The 25,912-nt window shown below is 45.8% G+C and overlaps 2 protein-coding genes across 3 annotated transcripts in view; both read left to right on the top strand.

Moving 5' to 3' along the window:
* KIF5C (kinesin family member 5C) overlaps positions 1-11,731 on the top strand; it is a 111,639-nt gene extending 99,908 nt beyond the window's left edge. The window contains exon 25 of the mRNA XM_027131628.1: positions 7,850-11,731. The gene's annotated coding sequence lies outside the window, so the exon portion shown is untranslated. The remainder of the gene's footprint in view (positions 1-7,849) is intronic.
* A 9,172-nt stretch (positions 11,732-20,903) lies between these two features.
* The window catches only part of LYPD6B (LY6/PLAUR domain containing 6B), a 206,004-nt gene continuing 200,995 nt past the window's right edge, over positions 20,904-25,912 (top strand). The window contains exon 1 of one of the 2 annotated variants that reach the window (XM_027131604.1): positions 20,904-21,042. The gene's annotated coding sequence lies outside the window, so the exon portion shown is untranslated. The remainder of the gene's footprint in view (positions 21,043-25,912) is intronic. The other variant, XM_027131596.1, reaches the window with a different exon arrangement.

Genomic DNA, 25,912 nt, shown 5'->3' with positions numbered 1-25,912 from the left:
TTAGGCGAAATCGCAGTGGCGGAGCTGGAAGGGACTCACTGGCCTCTTACAGTACATTTGAAGAAGCATTTTTTTTTAACACTGTGATTTCATGTTTTGAGGCATAAAGAAAAGAGCTCTGGAGAAGCACTTCTGCAGTTCATAGCAGGGTCACCCAGGTGAACGTAACTACAGGAAGCCATCAGAGGAGCCCAGGAGTCTGTCATGACCCCTGTGTCATGATTTATGTGACATTCCGTGGGTCACTAACCGTCACTGTAGGATGGCTCTGTCTCTTTCTGGTTTTACTACCTCAGGAGCTTATCGTGACTATATTTGCTAATTGTTTTCTTCTTTTTTTAAGTTTATGTCTAAGTGTTTTCGTTTTTTTAAATTTAATTTTTATTTTATATTGGAGTAGAGTCGATTTACAATGGTTGTGTCAGGTGCACAGCAAAGTGATTCAGTTATACATATACCTATATCCATTCTTTTTCAGATTCTTTCCCATATATTAATAAAAATAAGATCTTTAACTCCTTAAATGGTGGGATGGGGTACACGCATAACAAAGATTTATGGGCTTTCACCGTCCTTTCCTTTTGCTGCCATGATGTGATGGTCATCTGGGACCAAGGGTCTGAATTCCTGGACCCCGTGTTGCCTCTGTGCCTCCTGCTGTCAGGATCTTCAGCCTGTCATACTTGGCCCAGGCACTGGGAACGCACAAATGACTTTCTTTTGCAAGCAGTCTTCTCACAGTAAGCTACATCCAAACAGGGGAATTCCAAGTGTGCATTAAAGACAGGAAACCCAGTATTTTCTAGCCTCTCACGTAAACCTCAGATCTCCTTCACTTTAAATGCCCCTGGCCATTTCCTCATATTCTCCACTCTCAGCGGAAGCCCTAAACATAACGTCCACTTGGGCTGCTGGCTCTTCTTTCTTTGAATTGAGAAAGTTCCACCTTCTCTGAAGCCCCACCTCACCCTTCTCCCTTAACTGCTTTCCTCACCCACCCCAGGCAGAATGGAGTTTTCTCTCTAAGCTTTTGCCTGTTGGAACAACAAGGCTGTTTCTGGCTGGTCCTTGGTATATCCTTAGGTTCAGGCTGAGCTTCTCAAAATGGCATCTGCTCATTTATACTCTATTTTCTTTTCTTTTTTTTTTTTTTTGTGGTACGCAGGCCTCTCAGTGTTGTGGCCTCTCCCGTTGTGGAGCACAGGCTCCGGACGCGCAGGCTCAGCGGCCATGGCTCACGGGTCCAGCCGCTTCACGGCATGTGGGATCTTCCCGGACTGGGGCACGAACCCACGTCCCCTGCATCGGCAGGCGGACTCTCAACCACTGTGCCACCAGGGAAGCCCTCTATTTGCTTTTCTGACACACTCTGTCTTTCCTTCTTTTTTCTTTTCTTTTTTATTTTAACATCTTCATTGGAGTATAGTTGCTTTACAATGGTGTATTAGTTTCTGCTGTATAACAAAGTGAATCAGCAATATGTATACATATATCTGTATATCCCCTCCCTCTTGTGTCTTTCCTTCTTATTACCCTTCTCTCTGTCCTGAATTCCTGCATCCAGCCTATCTTGCACCATTGTTGGGGTTCATCTTGACCTGTCTCCTGTTCTTGATACCCTAATCACAAATAAAAAATATAGCGGCATAAGACGCACAGGTTGACTTCTGGCCAGAGCAGAAATGGGTTCACTCCACACGTGGAGGGTGGGAGAGCTGCTGCTTTGGGATTTAGCCCTTTGAAGCCGAAAAGCTTCCTTTACAGTAGGTCGTGAAGCCACACATGTGGTCTGCATCAAAGCCACTGGGCTGTTCAACTTGCTACTGCTGTTGGAAAATCCTAGCAATTAAATGAGTAGCTAGTATGTGCATGCGGAGAGGGACCCTTTGCTACAGGCAGGGTAGCTGGATGGTTGTGGGCTCAGGATCTGGAGCTGGACTTCCTGGGGTTGAATCCCAGCTTGGACACGTCCTGGGATAATTACCTCATTTCTCTGGGCCTCAGTGTCGTCCTCTGTGAAACGTGGCCAGATAGCCCCTACTCATAGGGTGGCTGTGAAGATTAGATACATGAGTATCTTAGGGCTTAGATGAGGGCCTGGCACAGAGCCAGCTCTCAGTGATCGCTGGTGTGGTCATGATGGAGTCCAGCTTCACTCAACATGCTACACAGAGGCAGAGTGAACTGTCAAGATCTTAACAGCTTGGTAGTGGTGGATCCTGGTCTAAGAGCTCTGATCTGCTCTGCAGCAGTTCTCAGGGTTCCTGACCTTGGGACCTTTGACATTCTTAAAAAGTATCAACATCAAAGAGCTTTTCTATTTCTGGGTTGTATCTATGATAGGTATTATGTTAGAAATTGAAACATTTAAAATAGTAATTCTATTAACAAATGCTATTTTTGGACTTCCCTGGTGGCGCGGTGGTTAAGAATCCGCCTGCCAACGCAGGGGACAAGGGTTCGAGCCCTGGCCCGGGAAGATCCCACATGCTGCAGAGCAACTAAGCCCATGCGCCACAACTACTGAGCCTGCGCTCTAGAGACCACGAGCCACAACTACTGAAGCCCGCGTGCCTAGAGCCCATGCTCTGCAACAAGGGAAGCCACCACAACGAGAAGCCCGCGCACCGCAACGAAGAGTTGCCCCCGCTCGCCGCAACTAGAGAAAGCCCACGCGCAGCAATGAAGACCCAATGCAGCCAAAACTAAATTAACTAATTAATTTAAAAAAATGCCATTTTTAATGAAACATAATTATTTTACAAAACAAAAAACTTAGAATGGCACTCTTATGGTTTCACAAATCTCTTTACTATTTAGCTTGATAAACGACAACTGGATTCTCATATCTGCTGCTGCCTTCTATCTGCTGCAGTGGGTTGTTTTAGTTCAAGTATATGAAGCAAACCCAACCTCTTCCCTCCAGAAAAGGTTCTTGGCCATTTAACAGCTAAGAAAACTGTGGCATGGAGAAGTTATGATCATAGTACCTTCATCACAGGTTTGTGCTGGGAATTGAACAAGACAATGTGAAAAGAGAATGAAAAGTCATAGAAGAATGCCTGGCAAAAATCTGGCCCTGACAGATATTCTCCAGTGTTATGGTGGTTTCACGGGGACAGGCCTAAAAGGAGTAGACGAAGCAGGACCTCAGGAAGAGAGGAAAGAAATGCCTGCAGGCGGGCACTGGTGGGACCTGGGATGGGACTTAGAAACTGGCATTGTGAATTCAACAGGAGGGATCACAGAGGGACCCTTCATTTCCAGCGCAGTCAGCTGCTGGACCTAATTCACCTTAATGGCATGGTTCTCAGACTTATGAATTCAGAGCAAGTAAAATTGTCTCTCTACAGTAGATTGCACGAATGCCCCCGTAGGATAAATCCACTTCTGTTCAGCAATGATATGTCCAGTACAGTTGTTAATTCTTATAATGTGGGGATTGAATTGTAGAAAGGCAAAGGAAAGATAAAACTATGTACTGTTTGGATTAAGTGTAAATCCACTGCAGGCAATTGCAAAAGCCAAGGTTGGGGGGGGAAACATCTCTGACTACTTCTTGCAAAACCCACATAAAATTAGCTTCTTTCTTCAACCTTCCCCATCCCTTCTAAAGAAAGGTGGTTTTATTTCCTCTCAGTCAGTCACACATTGCCACTCTGCATTACCATCTCCAGTTGGGCAGAGGCCCAGGGACAGTCCAGTAGCGGGTCACTTGGTTTCAGTACCCTGCTTTTAGGAGAGTGAGCGGCTCCTGTAAACCATCTAAGGAGGGTCAACAGAACTGGGTTTTAAATGTTCTTGAGATGCACCAACCTCTCTGGATGGTCAGTCTATTTGATTGGAACAATCAGAAATGTTTTTTCTAGGGGCTCACCCATTTACCTCTATACATTATATCCATTTTCTCCCCAGAATTTGTCAAAGGAGGTGAACTTCCAGAAGGTTGTGGGATGGATGGGAATATCCTAGTTAAATCCATTCTTGGGCCTGCTGGAAAGACTGCTTTGGCAGACATGTCTGTAAAGATCTTTAACTCAGGAGGAAAAAGAAGCACCTCTAGATAATAAGGGACGTCTTCTTGGTGGAGTTTCCGTGTTTTCCTTTCAGAGCCCCTCACAAAGTCTCCGTTCTCTCTTGCGCTCCTGGAGGTGCTTAAACTAAGCAGATGGGGCCTCCTTTGTGGCCCCCTGTTTCTTCCAAACTGTTAGCTAATACGTGCAGAATCTTACACGTTGGGGGAAGGGGGGATTTGAATGAAAGGCCTTTTGTGGAAATCGTGTCACTCTTTGGTTGGCTGGAGCTGTTGAGGCTGCCCTGTTGAGTCTGTGTGCCTAGCGCTTGGCTGTCAGCATGGGCTGGCTGCGGTCATCACGTCAGGCCATAACCCTACAATTTAAGGTAGGGGCTCGCACCTCCCTGCCTCCAGGTGTGTAGGACGGCTGTCTCAGCTGACCAGGGTGAGCCATAAGTGATTCTGAGATCCTGTGCTTGGAAAAATGAACCTGGAAGGACAGTGAAATGGGCATTTCAAAGGGAGTGTGCAGAGAGCGTTCCCGAGCCTCTTGGTTTTCAGCTCAAAATGGATTTGAATGACAGCTGTGACTATGCTTTCTTAGGCTTTTCATTTCTGGTCCTAATAATAAGCACAAAATCTCACCAGAAAGTCTAAACAGTACAGAGGCTCCTCCCAAAGGCAAATCTCTCTCTCTCTCTCCCTCTCTCTCTGGGACTTCTAAAAAGGACAGGAATATAAGGTTGCTTTACCATTTTTAATTGAGCAGCTTTGTAATTGCAAGTGATTGCACTATTGGAGCAAGAAATGGTAGTTATCAGATGAGCTCCCTGAATATGTATTTTTTGAGTTGGGGAAAAGGTAGTATTCTTTTTTTATTTTTATTTTTTTACATCTTTATTGGAATATAATTGCTTTACAATGGTGTGTTAGTTTCTGCTTTATAACAAAGTGAATCAGTTATACGTATACATATGTTCCCATATCTCTTCCCTCTTGCGTCTCCCTCCCTCCCACCCTCCCTATCCCACCCCTCCAGGTGGTCACAAAGCACGGAGCTGATCTCCCTGTGCTATGCGGCTGCTTCCCATTAGCTATCTGATTTATATTTGGTAGTGTATATATGTCCATGCCACTCTCTCACTTTGTCACAGCTTACCCTTCCCCCTCCCCATATCCTCAGGTCCATTCTCTAGTAGGTCTGTGTCTTTATTCCCATCTTACCCCTAGGTTCTTCATAACCATTTTTTTTTCTTAGATTCCATATATATGTGTTATCATACGGTATTTGTTTTTCTCTTTCTGACTTACTTCACTCTGTATGACAGACTCTAGGTCCATCCACCTCACTACAAATAACTCAGTTTTGTTTCTTTTTATGGCTGACTAATATTCCATTGTATACATGTGTCACATCTTCTTTATCCATTCATCTATCGATGGACACTTAGGTTGCTTCCATGTCCTGGCTATTGTAAATAGAGCTGCAATGAACATTGTGGTACATGACTGTTTCTGAATTCTGGTTTTCTCAGGGTATATGCCCAGTAGTGGGACTGCTGGGTCGTATGGTAGTTCTGTTTGTAGTTTTTTAAGGAACCTCCATACTGTTCTCCATAGTGGCTGTATCAATTTACATTCCCACCAGCAGTGCAAGAGGGTTCCCTTTTCTCCACACCCTGTCCAGCATTTATTGTTTGTACATTTTTGGATGATGGCCATTCTGACTGGTGTGAGATGATATTTCATTGTAGTTTTGATTTGCATTTCTCTAATGATTAGTGGTATTGAGCATCCTTTCATGTGTTTGTTGGCAGTCTGTATATCTTCTTTGGAGAAATGTCTATTTAGGTCTTCTGCCCATTTTTGGATTGGGTTGTTTGTTTCTTTGATATTGAGCTGCATGAAGAGGTAGTATTCTAAAAAGGAATGTGTTCTCTTTTTTCTACTCAATTTTTGTTCTTTATTCCTTTTTTTTCCCTCACCCACTTTGCTTTTATCTACTTTTAAAATCCCTTTCCACACTCTGAAGTTTTTCTATTATAATTTATATCCTGCTTATTTATACAAAAATGTGTGAGATTGTTTACAGTATTATAACACATAAATCAGGAGAGTGAAGCCAAAAAAAAATTAGAGAGGGAGAGAGCACTATAGCAGGAACCTGAGTCCAGGGGGTGGGCTCGGGGAGCATTGTAGCAGGAACCACAGTCAAGCACTAAATTTGGACGTAAGCCTTCTAGGGGCAAAAACAGCATGAGGTGTTGAGTTGGAGTTCTTTTCTTTATTGAGGTGTAGTTGATTTACAATATGACATTAGTTTCAGGTGTACAACATAGTTATTTAAAAATTTTCTAGATTATACTTCATTTATTGTTCTTATAAAATATTGGCTGTATTCCCTGTGCTGTGCAATATATCCTTGTAGCTTATTTACTTTATACATAGTAGTTTGTACCTCTTAATCCCCTACCCCTGTCTTGCCCCTCTCCCCTTCCCTCCCCTGTCATTGATAACCACTAGTTTGTTCTCTATATCCATGAGTGTGTTTCTTTTTTGTTATATTCACTAGTTTGTTTTATCTTTTTAGATTCCACATATAAGTGGTAGCATACAGTATCTGTCTTTCTCTGCCTGAATTGTTTCACTTAGCATAATGCCCTCCAAGTCCATCCATGTTGTTGCAAATGGCAAAATTTCATTCTTGTTTGTGGCTGAGTAGTATTCCGTTATATATCTGTATGGAGTTCTTTTTAAAATCAGAAGAGCAGGTGGGTTTTTCTTCGTGTCTGTCACATTTCCTGTGCCAGCAGTCCCCATGTGTTTCTCAAGGATGAGCCTCCACCTAGCTCTCTTGTCACCCACTCCCCACCCCAGAAGCACCATGAGCTCTGCACATGACCCACAGGCAGGATCACAGACAGACCCAGGGCTTCCAGCTGATGTGAGGAAGTTGAGCCTTTCCGTTTCTTCCTGAAAGTTGAGTTCATTAGAGTTGGTCCAAAGGCTGATAAAGAGCTGGCCTCTGAGTCGGGACTAGTCGCCTTTCATCCTGGAGACTTGACGGTGATCAGGTGAACATCTGGTGGGACGTGGAGTGAAATCATAGGGGGTGCCCTACTGAGTAACGTCATCACACTGGGGAGGTGAAACACACCTTTCAGGACTGGGAGCCTCCTTCTTGAGAGAGCCTGGCTAAGGGGGTGTGTCTGACCTGCCTGGGTATCTTAAAGTGCTGGCAAGCGAGAAAGGATGTTTGGGTTCCCTGGAGGAATGAGAAAATGTGTTCTGTTTCTCCAAACATCAATAGTTTCAATAGGCATGGCTTTGGGAAGAGACAGTTGTCAGGGCTAAATACTTAGAGCAAAAGCAGTAAATAGGAGGCTGTACTGTCCAGTAGGCTAGCCACTAGCCACATGTGACCACTGAGCACTTGAAGTGTGGCCAAGTCCACACTGAGATGTGTGGGAACTGCAGAATACACACCAGATGGCAAACACTGGGGGAAAAAAGACTGTGAACTATCTTAGTAGCAATATTGTAATGGAAAATATCTCAATCCCTACTACTTGATTACATGTTGAAATGATAATATTGAGTATATTGGGTTAAATAAAATGTATTATTAAAGTTAATCTTACCCGTTGCTTTTCACTGCTTAATGTGGCCACTTGAACATTGAAAATTAGATGTGTGGCTCACATGGTATTTCTATGGGGACAGCTCTGGTCTAAATATCTAAAATTAAAAGATTTTTTTGTTTTTCTTCCTCAGGAGTGAATTTCCATTGTGTTCTCTAACTCCTGTGTTCTCTCTTTGGTTCTCTTTCAACAGATACGACTCTCCACGTAGCATGTCAAGGACTACATTAATCACCAATTCCTTTACTTTTTTTCCCTCCTACACAATTTCCATTTTCTTTTACACTTGCTCACCCCAGCCATCTGCAGTACACCAGTTTCAGATATTTGAGCTGTGTAGAGTTTCTGTGTACAGATGTGTGCTTGGACTTTTCTCTTCCCGAGAAATCTGAAGGGGGCGATTACAGAAGATCCACTTACTCCCGGGATCTGTTGCTGTGGCCCCGGACTCGGGGCATTGGGTGGTCCCTGGGTGGTCCTTGGAGACTCCTTCTCTGCAGCCACGTCCCAGCAAATACCATTCCCTGGAGGGGAACAACCAAGTGCCGTGGAGGCAGCAGCTTCTGCTTCGCCGCCGCAACTGTCTGGTTTCCTGTAAAATAAACACATTACTTTATATTTTTAGGGAACACAAAAGTGCTGCTATAGGGCGCAAAATTTTCATTCTGGACGCTTTTCCAATACAAATCACCCCAAAGACGCATTTTGAATATCCTGGTCGCATCTTTGGATCTGTAAAATGCACCTTTTAGTATGGCATCCGTTAAAATGCAAAGCAAATTTCTTCGAGGCAGAAAAACAATCTGACAGTAGCAATGTAGAAATTGTTCACTCAGACACATCTGTGTAAATGCGAAAAGTGATAGCATTCACCTCTGAGCTGCTTGCTATTGAACCTGCAGTGACTAGTCTCGGCCAGCCCAGGTAGAACATCATTCCTTCAGAAGTGTTGAAAATGCTGCAAAGTTGGATGAGTGGAAATGCGGCTGCCCCCCTCCTTGCTTCCTCTTCCCTCATCCTACTGGAGCTTGCATCAGGGATGGCCTCTTTCTCTACGGAACCATCTTGAGCCTGGTGGGGGTATTGCTGACGAAATCCAGGATCATTCCAGCAGTTGAAAAAGGAAGCCCTAGGGGGAAAGCAATTGACATATCTTTGTGCCTGTGAATAAGTTGCCATGAATAATGTGTTACATTAACCCATCCTTGCCGACCACTTAGTTGAGTTCTCTCCTTGGCATCAAATAGATAGGTTTCCTCTTAGGCAGAATTAGAAGAAATCGGTGTGGACGGATTTTTTACATTCGGCTACTGTTTTATTCAAATACATGAATCTAGAGCTGAATCAACTCTTATTTCCAGTTGTGCATATTAAAATGATCGGATTCCAAGTAGTAAAGTTTCAGGGAAACTGACAAGGATTCAATTAAGTTAGTCTTGTGTGCTGCTACTTGTTTTGATAAATTTGAGGGTTAACTACTTGTTTTGATAAGTTTGAGGGTTAAGTCAGTGATAACCAAACCAGTCTCAGTGAAAGCACCCATCCTATGGTTGTGTCAGCCCAGGATGAGTGAGCTGGTACTGTCCCTGCTGCTGTCACCACTGGAATGAAATTTTGCCAGAAGAGACGTTGCGCTTTCTCATTGCTGGTGGGTGAAAGATAGTTCAAGTGTGTGTGTGTGTGTGTGTGTGTGTGTGTGTGTGTGTGTCTGTGTGTGTCTGTGTGTGTCTGTGCGTTTGTGTCTGTGGATAAAGCACTAAAGACTGAATTGACTTCTAGACTTTTCTTGTATAAAATTTCCCTAACCAAGCAAAGCTGCTTTGACTTAATTTATTTGTTAAATGTTGCACTTTGTTTATGTGTGGGTTTTTTTTGGGGGGGGGCAGCTAGTAAGTAGAGAGAAGAGGACGAATTCTACTGACGTATTTATTTAGTAAAAATGACAATTTTGCATTCATTTACGTTTTAAAAATTCTGTCTGATTTTTTTTACATTGTTGCTAATGCTCGCCCAACATAACTGCTCCAATGCTATTTGCCGTCTGACAGAAGGATCCTTGTAGGGCAGGCTTTGCAAACCTTATCAGGTAATAACATACGCCATAGATGATAACCTTGCTGTTGAGATGTTTGCCTCTTATATTAGAAGTTAAAACCGGCCTTTGAGAGGATCGCCAAATAATAAATTGTCATACCACTGCTGTCTGTTATGCAACTGTGTAATAACTCCATAGTTGGAAATTGAACAAAGGTTAGGCATTCTTTCCTTCAGGCTCTCTTGTTAACAGATTATTTTAGATTTTTTCCGAAGTAAGTTTTCCCTGGGCACCCCTTTTCTAATTCTAAAGAAGTGTTTGGCCCTTTCATGTTTCAAAAAGAAACATTCGCTTGTAGTTCCATATTTCTTGATCTCTATAAGGGACTCACAAAATTCAGTTTCCTTTTATTCACAGAGAAAGTTGGCTTTGATGTCTCTTAAAGATAATTCTGCTAGCTGCTGATCAGCCAGTCAGTTCACCTAGCTTCAGTCTTTATAGGACCTCTAAACTAATTTTCCTACACTGTGACTGAAAGGTAGGCAGATCGTGGGAATGGATTATACGGTATATTCAAATGGATCTCTAATATTACTTTGTCTAATAAGGTAATATCAGGACCACATATTCTGTAGGCCTCTTTTGTTAAAAGCCACATTTATGCAGTTTTCACTTTTTTAGGCTATTGTTCCTTTACATTTGTACTCCAGGCGTAAAAACCACACTTGTGAATGGCTGAGCCTATGATTATACTTTCGGTTGTATGCTGCTTTTTACTAGTGTGTGTGTGCTTGTGTGTGTGTGTTTCTCCTCTCTGAATCATTTTATATTTCGTGCTACTTCTTGAAAGTTTACTCTTTGATGCTGAAAGGGAATAACCAGATGATTTCTAAAAATAATGTCTCCCTGCAGGATGGTGGCTTGTTAAATTAGAGGAATGCTGTTTGCTATATCAACATGTATGGTCAGAGGCTAAAATATATTAACGCCAAGTGTGTTTTGGTCAATAACTGGAGAATTCTGTTTAAATGCATCATCTCTTCCAACGTTTTACAGTTTGCCATGTGGAATGGCAGGTAGTAGGGAGAAAAATAAGTGTGGATTAAGACTTTTAAAGGAAATAGTTTCATATGATTAAGAAAATTAGAATTCGTAGAAATACTGGGATAAGTGAAGAAATAAAAACGTCTGTCTAGAATGTAGCACCTAGAGAGTTTTTGGAAGCCCTACCTTCACATGAGGGCGTGATATTCCTATCCAAAGCCAGACTAAGCCATCAGCAGGACGCATGGGGGGATTATTACCTCTCCTTTCCTAGAGGAATAACCGAAAGCAAATAAAAATTCTTAACAGTCCCCTCTTTGAAGTGTATTTTTTAAGCAAGGTGGAAAACATTTAGACTCTGGCTTTATGACACATTAGGGAAGTTGTTTGTTGGCAGGGGGCAGGAGGCGGGGGACCCGGAGGATTTCACTTATAGATTGTCTCACCCGCATATTGTGAGCAAGCTAAAGGAACCATCCCACTCTAAAATGCCTTCATTGAACAATAACAGTTTATAGACTTTTTAGAAAGTATTGAATAAGGGTCAGGGAACAGCCGAAGGCAGTACCGCTCCGTGAAGTCTGCTTACACATTTACTAATTGTCCATCAGTTTAAAATACTTTTCACCGTGTGCAGATATAAGGGGAATAGGGCACTCTGTAGAATGATACATGTCTAGTTTGTAAAGTATGTCGTGTGTACTGCAGATGTATGTTCTCTGGGCTTTGTGTATCTGTACAGTAGCTTTCATTAAAACAAAATTGTGGACTAACTTGTTTTGGTGGTGTGAGGGGGAGAAGGGCCGTTTATATCAAGTAACGATGCTGTAATATAGTACATGTAACAGAAGATCTGGAGTAACCCTTCCCTGGCCCGTGGAAAATTTTGGTGATCTTCTAGGTTCTGAAATGAAGATGTATGGATATTCTGGCGGACTGCATGTTGTATAATTTGAAAAATACTAAAAGTGGAAAATAAAATTGAATTAAACTTTGGCTGGTCTGTTTTTTCTTAGAGTCATCTTAAAGGCACTCTCCTTGAAGGCCTCAATGCCATTGTGAGGACGGGCCTTTTTCTGGCCTTGAAGGAGTTCATTTCAGTGAGCAGCTGCTTGAATTCAAAGCCTGAGCAAGGTCAACCGTGACCTTTCTGTCTTTTACTTTGCTCAAATATCTGTATTTAAATTTTTCCTTCATTGAGGACCCAAGAAAACCTGACATTTGTTCCTTCAGCACTGAAAAGACAGCCGCCTATGTCAATAAGTGTCTTAACTTTTTAAAAAGTAGGATCGAGTTAAGGTGCAATAGACCAGTGTATTAGCTGAATTTCTGAATTTCTTCTTGTCCAAGAAAGGCACTTATTCTAATAATATGTTTTAGCTCATTGGCCTTCTCCAACTAATGCCTTGGACCTCTGCGTATATTGAAAGGTTATTGGCATCTTTTGAGAAGTGTTGGGGTGTTTGTATTCCTGTTTAACTTACTGATTATTGCTATTAACGTACAGGTCTGAGATCTTGTGAGAGGATGCCAGAGTGTGAAGCCGTTGGAGAATAACAAATGGCGGGACACAGGATTACTTTTATCTGCTCTCTTAGCAAGGAGACTTCCCTGCCTCAGGTCACTGAAATCCTGTGGCCACGCACGGCCTTGTGTATGTAAAACACCCTCATTCTGGTTCTTGGTTTGGTTAATGTTGCATGGGAGCCAGACAGGAGACTGCCGGCATCAATTAAAAGTGGAAAGATGGATGCCGAATAAAGATTTTATAAGTGGAGTTGAGGACACTGCAAATCATGTGCTTTTATGATGTCTTATCCATCTCCTCGAATTTGTTATTCTCCAAAGAACTTGGAAGAGGCAGTTACCAAATATCAGATTGTTAAAGGTGACTTAGGTAGTAAAACTTCAAACATCGTGGGTGAATATTTAGGCTGAAGCCTGTTTATTTAAGACGGGAAAGCAGTCTTTTGAAAGGACCTGATGACAAAGCACATTTCAGTATCACTGAGAAGTGACCCTATAGGTTCCAGGAGAAGCAGCTCTGCAGTGCAGTAGGTCTGCACTAGCACCCACTGTTCCCCGGGTTCCTGTGAGCCTTTCCTGAGGTTTCCTGTTCTATTGAGCTCTGAACGGTGCTCGGGCTACGCCTTGGAAGTACTACAGAGCTAGAGCAACTGTGGTAGAATGTGGAATGGAAGCTATAATCTGCCGAGGCAATTACCGGTGATGTGTGTATTTGCAGGTTTAATTCTAGCATTTGTGACAGGTTATATCTTGTGATTTGTCTCATGTACATGATAAATTGAACAGGAGTGGGAGGGATCTCTCGGGTGACACATCAGATGAAAATATGTGGGCTCACTTGACAAATGCATCCTGAGCCATGGGATTTTTACTTTTTGGCGTTTGGTGGTTCTTCAGCCAATCTGCAGAGAAAACACCGATTTCTGTGTGGTTAGCTGGGCTCAGAATAAAAGACTTGCAGGTAATCCCTGGGGATCTTTCCACTTGTGATGCACCATGGATGCAAAGGCTGGACTCCTCCACCTGCTTTGCTTCCCCAGCGCTGAAGGAGGTTCTGTTTGGAGCCCCTCTCTCTGGGACCCTTCAGACCCTCGCTCCTCCACGTGATCAGACTGCAAATCATTCCCCTACGATAGCTTTTCAAAAAATTCACCTGAAAAGATATGTTACTCCTTCAGAATGTATACCCAAAATGAGAGAAATTGGCAAACTTGCTCCCGATGACGTGTACCAGCACCAGAACCTCGTAACGCTTGGAAAGCTGCAGTAGGCAGTGCATTAAGGTGAGAGACTATCCTGGCGGTGTGCCAGACACTGTATTACGTGCTTTACATGTATTAGTCCATCTAATCCTCCTAATAACTCCATGAGGTAGGCACCATTATCTCCACTTTAGCAGGGAGTAAACGGGCACAGAGAGGTTAGTTAACTTGCCCAAGGTCTCACAGCTGGGAGGAGAAGCCAAGATTGAAACCCGGGAAGACCGGTCCTAAGGTGTGTGCTCTCCACAGCTAGTAACACTGCTGCTCAGAACAGTGCTGCGTGTGTGTGTGTGTGTGTGTGTGTGTGTGTGTGTGTAGTGATAACCAGCAAGCAGCCTCAAAAATCCTTTTGTAAAGAATTCATACAAAGTGTTCTTCCTTTGCAACTTTTCTGTGTTTTCCCCTTTCATAGGAATCCGAGACCTTGTTTTTTGAATTACTTTAAGCAATCAAAAGCATCTAGGGAAGAATCATCGAAATAATAAGAGATGCCTCACAGCGGGGGGGCCTGACAACATACAACTGCAGGGCTTCTGGAGGAAGGCTGCCTGCAGGAGCGCAGTGCTTAGAATCTTTTTCGTACATAGTGGACACTTAGAAAGTGCAGCAGTCACTTGTGTCACGGGTTTCAAACTGTGTGTAGTAAGAATTTCACTTATCCATGTTGACGTTTTTTCCTCTTTAGGACACTAATTTTCTCTGCTTGCATTTTAAAATGTATAACCTATATTCCTCAGTTTCTCAAGCTAAAAATAAAGCAGGGTTTTCTTGTCCCAGCTGAGCCGGCTCTAAGGGAGAGTCTGAGGGGGCACTGGGTGCCCTTATCCCACCCAGATCTGTGTGAGGCCTCGGAGAAGACTCTCAGGGAGCTGTGCTGATAATAGCTGCCCCGTACCTAACCTCCAGCCCTGTCATAATGATTAATAGGATCTCACTTTAGTGCTTTAAGTTTTAGAAAAAGTAAACATGCCAATCATACCACACATGCATGTGCACGTCCAACTACAGAAAGGGGCAGGAACAGCACAAGTGGGGTTCGCCCTGAGCCCCCCACTTTACTGCAGACTCCCATTACCTGTGCTTCACCTGTCTGAGGATGCTTCTGATGGGCTACTGCAGGGTTGGGAAGGACAGGCTGGTAGTAGGTGTGTCTAGGTCACGGGATGCTAATTCCTTCAGCTAGTGGCAACCTGGCTGCCTGCAAGCCAGACCCCAACCAGCAGCCCAGGCGTCCTTGCTGCCCTGCAATGCCCCCTTCTGGGACATGTACACAGCGGCAAGATACCCCTGGAGCACTGGCCATCAAGCAGTGATGCTACTCAGTCATCCTAAATGGAAAGAATGATGGACTTGGGACCTGGATCTGACTCTTCTTACTTCCCATGGACCAACTGTGGGATGTGGTCAAGTTGTTTACCTGTGTAGCATCTCGATGACCTCATCTCCATACCTGAATTACGGAGATTTGTAGCCCACTGTCCTCCGCCCTTCGGTTTGTTGTTAGGATCAGATGAGAAATTGTGTGCAAGCATCTTATAAAAGTGCTACTCAAATGTAAGGATTGTTAGGTTGAAAAATGAAATTCAACGGACTAAATCTTAAAGATTTTATTTGGCTTTATTCAGTGATTCATGAATTGGGCAGCATCCAATCTAGCAGATAGAAAGAAGCTCCGAGGAGCTGTACAAAATGAAAGACTATTATAGGCAGGAACAAAGAGGCAAAAAGCAGGTTGGTTATTGCAAGGTCGGTTTCCTTTAGGGAATGTCAGGGGTCTGTAAGGCAGATGACCTAACCAGCGCCTATCAGGCGATTTCCTATTGCCTGGTTTAAGATTCCATTTCTGGGAGAGCCGAACCTGTAATTCAGTCTCGTCTCGGTTTGGTGACATTGGGGCTTAGCATAAGTGATTCCATTTGGGGCCTGTTGCCTTGTTTTTTTTTTTGTTTTTTGCGGTACGCGGGCCTCTCACTGTTGTGGCCTCTCCCGTTGCGGAGCACAGGCTCCGGACGTGCAGGCTCAGCGGCCATGGCTCACGGGCCCAGCCGCTCCGCGGCATGTAGGATCTTCCCGGACCGGGCACGAACCCGTGTCCCCTGCATCGGCAGACGGACTCTCAACCACTGCGCCACCAGGGAAGCCCTGTTGCCTTGTTTTTAATAGTTATTATCAAATACTTCCCAGGAGCAGGTGTTTTTGCCTTGGACCCCAGCTATACCTTCACTTAGCATCACAGATACTTAGAGTAAGAGAGAAGGCTGTGAGGAGACCCCAGGAGTCATCTAATTCTACCAGTGAAATGGAATTTCACTGGACCTCTCCATTTAGGGTCCTCCCTCTTCCCACTGCTCCACCCTCTTCTTTGGGGGAAAGTCTGCTCTTAGGCTGTTTCATGGGGAGAGAAAATGCTCCCTCCTGAGAACTGCAGTGAGCAGTGTTTAGGGCTAGTTTCCACCTCTGTGCCTGGTGGCTGTTCATACTGAGGGCTCCCGCAAATGCTCCCCACTCAATGCCCTGACGCTAGTCATGAATCAAGTCTATTCAGATTCCCAATAATTACAGCTAGTGCTGAGAGCCTACAGCCCAGCAGCATCTTTGTAGGAGCTTAACAAGTCCCCCAAGGTGAGCTCAGGGATGCTCAAGGAGTCATTTAGCCAAGCCGGAACACAAAAGCACACTCAGCATCTGGAAACAAGCTGTCTGCTCCCTCTACTAGAAAGTGCCTGGGATCCGAAAGCTCCCCTCCTGCCACCACATGCACTAGAGGCAGGAACTGACTGCACAGTGCAGGCCAGGTCTGCTCTCTGTGTGTGGCCTGCCGCTTATAAACAGGAGAGGGCTGTGGCCAAGGCCTCTGCTTTATACCCACCTCCTTGCAGACCTTACACCCAGGAGAAAACCAAAATCCCCAGAGTTCAAGTAACTTGTCCGAGGTCACGTGGTTTGTTTGGGCTCTAGAGCTCCGATTCCTTTCTATTTCAGTCCTCTGCATGCCAATGCAGGGGACACGGGTTTGAGCCCTGGTCCGCGAAGATCCCACATGCCGCGGAGCAACTAACCCTGTGAGCCACAACTACTGAGGCTGTGTGCCACGACTACTGAAGCCCACGTGCCTACAGCCCATGCTCCTCAACGAGAGAAGCCACTGCAACGAGAAGCCTGCGCACCGCAATGAAAGAGCAGCCCCTGCTCGTCACAACTAGAGAAAGCCTGTGCGCAGCAACAAAGACCCAACGCAGCCAAAAATAAATAAATTTATGTAAAAAAAAAAAGTTTCTGCCATTCCCAATTTTCCCTGTGAGCTGTAAATGAAGTGCCTTTTTAAAAAATTGAAGTATAGTTGATTTCCAGTGTAGTGCCCATCTTTGCTGTACAGCAAAGTGACTCAGTTATACACATATATACATTCTTTTTTTATATTCCTTTCCATTATGGTTTATCACAGGATACTGAATATAGTTGCCCCGTGCTATACATTAGGACCTTGTTGTTAGTGCCTTTTAAAGTGGATTACACTTCACTATATTGGGCCAAAAAGTTGGGCTGTTCTTGGAAGAAATACAGATCCACCACTAATAGAGTGGAAGAGAAGCCTATGAAGGACGTTGGGACACATTTGGCTCTACCCAGAGAGGTTACATGACTCCCCTCACCTCACACTTGGAGAGCCCGAGCCCAAAGCACCTCACTCTACTCAGGGTTCACTCTGCTGCACCAACCGCTGGCCCGCAAAGACGAAGCTAGTCACAACCACTCTGATGGCAGCGGACGCCTCTCTGACATGAGGTCAAGCCTGGCTTGAGGTCAGTTGTGTGGAAATGTTTTGCCACAGTCATTTGTTGTGTTTGTACTATGTACGAGGACCCTGGTGATCAAGAGTGGACTTCAGCAGTGCTTCCCTGGTAGCGCAGTGGTTGAGGGTCCGTCTGCCGATGCAGAGGACACGGGTTCGTGCCCCGGTCCGGGAAGATCCCACATGCCGCGGAGAGGCTGGGCCCGTGAGCCATGGCCGCTGAGCCTGCGTGTCCGGAGCCTGTGCTCCGCAACGGGAGAGGCCACAACAGTGAGAGGCCCGTGTACCGTAAAAAAAAAAAAAAAAAAGAAAGAAAAAAAGAGTGAACTTCAGCAGCTTCTGGACCAGAGTTCCAGTAGCTCCCACTCTTCCCTGGGTTACCTGAGTGCCTCGCACGAGTTACCTAACCTGTGTGAAGCACTTGGCACCATGCCTGGCTCACGGTGATAGCCTGTCCTGCATGTGCATTATGGAATCTCTTCACCAGCGATGGATGAGGTGCTGCTCTTATTCTCCCCAGAGGCAGATGTGGTGAGGTGTGGACAGGTGAAGTGAGTTGTCCAACATCACAGAGCTAGGAAGTGGTGGAGCTGCTCCAGAGCCTTGTTCTTTTTGGGTTTTTCTTCATTTTTATTTTCATTTTTTTGGCCACGCTGTGAGGCATTTGGGATCTTAGTTACCCGACCAGGGATCGAACCCGTGTCCCCTGCGTTGGGAGCATGGAGTCTTAACCACTCGACTGCCAGGGAAGTCCACAGAGCCCACGATCTTAACCAGGAAGCTAAACTCTCCCAGGGTCACACGGCTGCTGAGGAGCATAGAGAGACCGAGCTGAGATCCTGCTTTACTCCTAGACCAGAGCTTATTCCCAGGCCTAAGCAATGTACATGAGCAGCTGACATCTCCATGTGTTGCACTCAGAGCCTGCTGCAAAAACGTGAGCATTCATCAAGATTCCCACAAAGATTTGAGCACCTGCTTTGTACTCAGCTTTGATTTTTGAGCTGGGGAGAGGTGGTAAACAAGATAAAGTCTTCATTTTCTTAGACGCAGATTATAAACCAGTGACCAACACTTTCTAAAATGATTCAGTACATTTAAGTGCTATGAAGAAAACAGAACAGGCTGCTGTGATACTACATGGCTTGGGTGGTCAGGGAAGGCCTCTGTGAATGATTGAAGGAGGCAGGCTTGCAAAGATCTGGAGAGAGTTCCAAGCAGAAGGAACAGTAAGTGCAAAAGTCCTGAGGCAGATTTTGCTTGGTGTGTTCACGATACTAGAACTCTGATTTTACACACAGAATTTTCTCCACACGGGTATTTCAGTTCCTCATTGACTTAGCAAATTAAAAAGATGATAAATATGTTTGTGTTGCCTTCGAAAGTAAGAGTAAATTTGGAATAACCAAGAGCTTCTTCCTGGATTTACAAATATAGCAACAAAGGCCTTTGGGCATTTTTGTAGCCAACAACTTTGTAAGCAGACCCATGCATTTGTAGTCCATGCTTCTGTGCTCTGAAAACAAGCAAAAGAGGGCAAGCCCATCCCTGGCTGATGTGTTTTAGACAGCCAAGCAAATTCACACTGATCCACAGTCCTCGTGAGGGTAAAAGATAATACTGAGGGATAAATACGGAAAAGCTGATTTGCTGCCCATCCTCAGGGTCAAGCACAGGGCTGAGGGGGCCAGCTGCATCTTTTTATACTCTTCTTCTCAGGGAAATGGTACTGCTACAGCATGGCACCTTGGGAATTTTTCCTGCTTGCCTTGGGAGAGGTTTGCTCAACTCACTTTGGGAAGGTTATTTCAACGTTCTGCTGCATCAGGACTTTGTGAGCGGTGAACACCAAAACCCCAAAGACACACATGCATCCTTGGCTGCCCTTGGTAAGCACGGAGAGAATCTCACCAGTCAAAAAGAGAATATCCTGGATTTTGCCTGATAATTCTTGGGTTGACATTTTTGGGCATCCCTGAAACAACCACTCTTGCTGCAGCTGCTGCCTGGGCTGTTCTTGCTTCAGACTCAGTACTTGCCAAGATCTGCCTAGAAAGAACTGTTTCCCACTGTGGGCCTCACACAGTGAAATGGCATCAGACCGAAGTCCTCTGTTTCAGGGTCTAATTAGCCTGTAGCTTTAGGAAGTGGAACAAAACATCTACATTTTTGTAGGACGTCACTTGAAAGTGTTAGCTGAATAGCCTCAGCTGTTCAAATAGTAGAGCTAGATACGGTGGGGTATGTGGAGGGGGATGGGCCGGGCTGAGGGGCGTGGGTACTGGAGGGAGGTATCCATAGTCCTGGCAAGAACGGTCCAGGCTTCTTTGAGATTTAAAGGGCTAACCCAGAGGTAGCTGCGCATTTTATTTTCTTCTTGAAAGAAGCCTGTTTTGTTTGCTAAGTGCTCCTTGTGTGAAGCTGCGTTGTGGAGAGAGAAACATTTCTTTCCCTTGGTTCAGGTGGGGTGAGGGCTTCACTTGGAAGGGAGGCTCCGCGGCAGGTGCGGGCTGGAAGGTGATTCCAAGTGAACCGATCCTTAGGCCTGTTACCTCGCCTGAGAAATGAGAAGTTAGGATGAGATCGGTTTCCTAGGCTCGCCCGTCAGTGATTTGCACCTGAAGTGCTTATTCCCAAACCACTCCGCTCTCCAGAATCGGAATTCTCGGGAGCAGTGATCTGCGTGTTGGGCAGGCATCCGGTGATCTTCATTCTCAAGGATGTTTGGCCTGTGTGATCTCTCACAAGTCTGTCAGCTCTAAAACTGTTGGCTAAGTCTGGAAGGCAGTGATTCCTAACTAGTCTTGAGACCCAAGGCTTTTTGCAAATCTAAGGACAGCTGTGGATGCTCTCTTCAGGAAAAAAATGTCTGTAGGCAGAATGCGGAATCCAGTTTCAAGGTTTGTGATCCTTGATGAAGAATTCCTACTCTAAAGTCAACTCAAAAGAGAACCTAAGCACCTGGAATCGTGGATAGCACAAAGTAACTGCTCACTAAAGGTAGGTTATTCTTTTTATGTCTCCCACCTTTTTCCTATGATATACTAGTATTATCTTCATTTTTTAGATGAGGAAACTGGGGCATAGAGAGATTAACATACCTTGTAAGTGGGGAATGGATTTTAACCTAAATGATCTGATTCCAGAACCAGTGAACTTAAAATTCTGGGTTACCTAATAAAGTGGGGTGTGTAAAGTGAGGATGGGGGAGGGTGGAACGGTCGGAAAAGGCCTTTCTGAGCTCTTCCAGTTCTGAACTAACTTGCCCCTGACCCCATCATTTTCACCCTGAGGGTCTCGGTTCTCGGTTTCTACAGCCCACAACGAAAGGGGCTGGCCTCCCCTCTTCCTGTTCAGCGGGGTCCGACTCCCACGCTCTGCGATCCACTTCCCCAGCGGGCCAGGCTGTGTGGAAACAGGCCGGGCCCTGGCTTCCCGCCGCCAGCCAAGGACTAACCGTCCCAGGTGTCTCCTGTTAAGCGGTCGCCGGGGCCTCCCTTCCACCCCGCGGAGAATTCCCGAAGAGTCCGAGGCACGGGCTGCTCGCGGCGGGCGGGGCCCACCTGTCTAGGCCCCGCCCCCTTCCCGGGCGTCCCAGGTGGCTCGGGGCGGGGAGGGGCCGCACCAACGCCAGCCCCTCACTAGTGAGCTGCTAACCGGGACCGGAGCCGGGAGCAGGGAGCCGGCCGGACGCGCGGACAGGCCCGGCGAGCGCGGCGGAGCTGGTGAGCCGGGCGGGCACAGCGGGCGGGGGGCGGCGGTCGGCGGGGGACGGCGGGCTCCGCGCCCGGGTCCTGCGGGACCGAGCGGCTGCGGCGGGCAGTGCAGGGCTCGCCTGCCTGGCGCGTCGGGGGAGCGAGCGCGCCGGGGTCGCGGCACAGCGGAGGGGTCGGGGCCCCGTAGCTGCCTGGGGGCGAACAGCTGCGACCCTCTGCACCGGGCTGGAGCTGGGGGCGGGAGCGGGCGCGGGGACAGGGCTGGGGCTCCGTGGGTCTCTGAGCGGCCCGGACGGCGCGGAGGCGCTCTGTCCGCGGCGCTGGTGGGGAGAGGGGAGGCTGGGGGCCCTACTGCTGCAGAGAGCGCGGAGCTGCGCGGGGGGCTCAGGCCAGCGGGGGAGACCCGAGCGAGCTCCCGCCTCTCCCTCTGCGGCGCTTCCCAGGGGCCCGCTCAGGTGTCACTGCTCCTTCTTCCCGGCGCTTTACTTTTGTTGCTGGTGTTGAGTGTCCGACATACACCTGGGTTAGTTACCTGGGGCTTCCAAAAAACTGGGTATGCAAGGCTGCTGTGACTCCAGGGGCCTGCGCTTGTAAGGCTCCATCCAGGTCTGTGTGTCCTGGGGCGCTGTCGGGGGTTGGGGTGGAGGCGGAGGGTGCGCTGCATCTCCCAGGCCCTGGCCATCGGTGTGATAAAGTGGAAAAAGTCTAGAATTTAAATTCTAGTTACTAGCTGTGTGACCTTGAGCAAGTTGCTTAACTTCGCTGATTCTCAGTTTGCTTAGAGGTAAAAAGGGTATTATAATCATTACAACGGCCTGAAATTATACGATGTTCATAAAGCCCATAGCACGTTGCTTGATGAAAGTTCTCTCCATTTTTTCCCTATGTGTTAATGTAACACTTCATGCCTTCCAGAGGTCCCCACTCCTTTCTGAACAGAAGGGAGATCCAGGAGGCTCAGAGTACCCTCCTTTAGGAGGGAAGGTGGTGGTGTGTGGTTTGGGGGGTGGCATTTTGTCCATTCTAAGTTGTTCATGGCTAGGCCTCCTCCAGGCAGTTTTACTTCCTGACACCATTCTAGAAGCCCGGTTTGAGAGGTGACAGTGCACAGGTCCTGAATATAGAAGGGATGTTATTGGCTTGCTTTCATCGTTACTGACTGTATTTGTCAGAATTCTTTTCTTTGGGTTGGGTTTGGTCACTTGAAAATTGCTTTATGCAGTGTAGAAATTGATTGGGTCACGTAAATGAAAAGGCTGAGGGTTTAGCTTTAGGCATAGCTTGATCCAGGGGCTCACATAGGGTTGCCGGGCTTGTTCCCTCTTTTTCCCTCTGTGTTGACTGTTCTTAATATGGAGTGATAAAAAGCACGGCATCTCAGGCTTATCTGTTCCTTTAGAGAGAGGGGGGATAGGAGGGATCTCTTTTCTTCCGTCACCTCTATCCTTATAGCAAACGTTATTGATACACTAGACCAAAGCAGGGCCAAGCCATCTCAGTGGACAGGGAGTGGGTTTCCACCATGGCAGTGGGTACTTTGCTCAGGTGCCACTGTGATAGTCAGTCCCACCCCAGGTGCCGGGGATTGGGCAGGGACAGTTCCCAATGAGAGGTCTGACTTCTGGGCAGATAAAATAGGACCTGTTCGTTGCGTTGTCTCTGCCTTTGCTCACCGCCGCCTAAAGGAAGTCTTTAGTAGAGTGTAGACTGCCTGGGTGCCATGTTCCATCTGTTAATTGTCAAGTCTTATCTCAGGCAAGGAAGGCATCCTGCATGTTCCTCCTTTGATTCCTTGTTTTGTTGTTTGCTTGTTGGTTGATTCATTCAGCATTTAATAAATGCCCAGCATACACCAGGGCCTCTGCCAAGGGTGAACATGTTTGCTTTTGAGAAGCTCACGGTCTAGTTGGAGAGGCAGATGTGCAGAGAACAGAGTCTGGGACTGTGTAACTGTCTGGGGACAAGCAAAGACTTCCCAAGGAAACTGTACTTGAGCTCTAAATTGGAGATAGTAGGGGATAGTAGGAGGAAAAGTTGCAGGGACTTCCCAGGCCAAGCGGTGTGGTGTGGTAGGGTACTTTCTGTTGTAAGTAACACTAGTTAGGTTACTTTACTGTCTTGCTTAGGAAGTCTAGAGGTAGGTGGTTCAAAGTGGCCACAGTTCTGGGTTGGCTTCTTGAAGATTCTCTGGGTTTTCCCTGCCCTGCCACAGGGTGACTGGAGCTCCATCACGCCTTCCCGTGATAACAGGTAGAGCAAAAAGGGAGGGAGACGGCTTGCTTCTCAGTGATTCTCTAGATAATAAAGGTCAGAATTTCTCAGAGGTTCCCTGTGTCACTGGCCAGAATGGTCACACGCCCGTGCTGAGCCAGTCACTGGCAAAGGAGGAGAGGGTGGCTGTGATTGTCGTGGCCCAGCCGTGTTCTGGAGCTGGGGGAGGGGTCACCTTCCCTGAGCACGTTGGTGCCCCTATCTGAAAATCGGAATTCTGTTAGCAAGGCAGAAAGCGAGACTGCCTTGCCTGTCGGGCGGTTAGGTAGCCGGTCACCCGTGTCTCCTGCAGGTGGTGACAGATGATGAAAGACATGGCCTTACAGGCAAGCAGAAGCTCAGGACGGTAGGGGAAGTGTAGGGTGTGGCTGAGAGGAGGGAAGGAGCTGAGGTTGGAGGCGCAGTAGAGACAGGAAAACCCTGTGTTAGATGCCCTCTGATTATCACTAAGAAGCCTAAATCTCGGTCCCATTCCTCAAAGAGCTTACACGCAAAACCTGGGAAAGTTTTTCTGGGTCTGTCACAGTCCCATAGTAACAGCAACAGTGGCTCACTCTATGGGGGTAACTGTGCGGGGGATTAGGGTGGAGGAGTTTAGGGAGGGGCCGTGTGCAGTTTGAAGAAGCCTCACAGCTGGTTCTGCCGTGCCTCCCACTCCCCAGTGCCCCCTTCACCTTCTCCCCTGCCCCTTATTGAGAACATTTGCTCTAAATCATGTCTTTGTTTCGGCGCCCTTACCTGTCTTCAAGCTAACAGGCTGGGATTTGGAGAAGATGCAGTTAGTGGTAGATCCTGGACTAGAAAACAGTTCTCCTGATGATAGTCCAGCAGGTGAATACTGTATAATCGTGTTCAGTAGGGAACCAGCCTCCACTGTCTACTGCTTTTAAAGCGTTTAGCCTGTTTTCATTTGAAGTATGAAGTGAGAGCTGCCTTTTGTTTCCATTTGATGTGGTGGACATGGGTGGGCATTTGGTGTTAGATTGGGCAACCAGGATACTACTTCTCATATTCCTCCATCCTCAGTGTCTAATTAGCACATAAATTGGCAGAAAGATCTAGTCACTAATCCTGGAAGAAAGGAGGGAGAGGATGCCAACATATCTTGTTGTTTCCCTCAACAGCCCTGCCCAGGGCTGCCCAGGCAGAGCGTGAGGGAATGAGGTAGAGAATTGCCTTGGGCAGTCATTAATTCACAAATGTTTATTGAACACCTACTGGATGGCGGACACTGCCCTGGGGTTGAAAGGAATATATAAGAACGTTAAAATCTCTGTTCTCATGGAGCTTACAGTCTACTGGAAGGGGACCTATTTATGTTTTGTCTCCTATGTCAGGTGATGAGAAGTACTATAATGAAAAATAAGGCAGGTTAAGAGAAGCCTGCAGTAGTTGGAAACAGTCTGGGCATAGTGCTAGAAATCATCAAGGTTTAGTCTGTCTCTGGTTTCCAGCAGAGAAATATGGCCTAAGCAGGTATGGTACTGGCCAAAAAAGGCGTTCCCTTGGAGGAAGAGGATCACATATTAAATAACTTGATCTTAAAGAATTTCTTTCATGTGGAATCTCTTGGTTTGTTTGTTCTACTGTCCCTCACATTGTTACCAAATGTGATTTACAATGACTTACAAAACATGGTACCAGGTGATGAGAAATAAATGAAGAAATACGAGCAAAGGGAAAATGAGGGTCATTTCTTTCATCATTGTTTTCCAGAATTGTTTAGAATTGATAGCAGGGGAAGAAGGAAGTATGGTGATTAAAAATGTGGTGATTCATGCTCAGGGTTCATTATTTAAAAGGTGACAGTGTAAAGTTTTGATGTCTCAGAAGTTTATAACTTATTTGGGTATGTGTGAAGAGCCAGTTTTATTTGATAGGAAAAAATAGTCTGAGTTCAAAGAAAACTACTAGTATTATTTCTTTAGGTCAGTACAAAGTGCACCAAAGGTTCACAGAGATCAAAAGCCTGATTCCAGAGTCAAAATAATATGGTATAAATAAAAAATTGGTGAGAAGGTGAGTTTGGACTCATAACTGGCTGGGAAAAATACACAAATTTCAAATAAAAATTTACAGCATAGATGGGTTACACAAAGGTAATTTTGATTACCTATTTTTATTGGGTTGTTTGTTTTCTTACTGTTGAGTTTTGACAGCTCTTTACATAACCTGGATATATGTCCTGTGTCAGAAATATGATTTTCAAATCAGTTCTCTCAGTCTGTGCCTTATCTTTTTATTCCCATAGCAGTGTCTTTCTCAGGGCAAAAGTTTTTTAACTTTGGTAAACCAATTTATCAATCTACTTATGGATCAGAATTTTGTTGTTGTACCTAAGAATTCTTTGCCTAACTAAAAGTCTTGACATTTTTCTACATTTTCTTCGAGAAGTTTCATAGTTCTATGTTTTACACTTAGGTTTATGATTCATTTTGGGTTAATTCTTATGTAAGGTGTAAACTCTGAGTCAAGGATTTTTTTTTTGGTGTGTGGAATTCCAGTTGTTTCAGCACCATTTGTTGAAAAGAGTATTCTTTCCCTGTTGATTTGTCTTGACATTTTTGTTGAAAATCAATTGGCCATAATTGTAAGGGTTTATTTTTGG

Source organism: Aethalodelphis obliquidens, unplaced genomic scaffold (assembly GCF_003676395.1).
Source record: "Aethalodelphis obliquidens isolate GAN/ISIS:26980383/991018 unplaced genomic scaffold, ASM367639v1 scaffold2, whole genome shotgun sequence".
NCBI lineage: Eukaryota > Metazoa > Chordata > Mammalia > Artiodactyla > Delphinidae > Aethalodelphis > Aethalodelphis obliquidens.
This window is presented reverse-complemented; position numbering and strand designations above follow the sequence as displayed.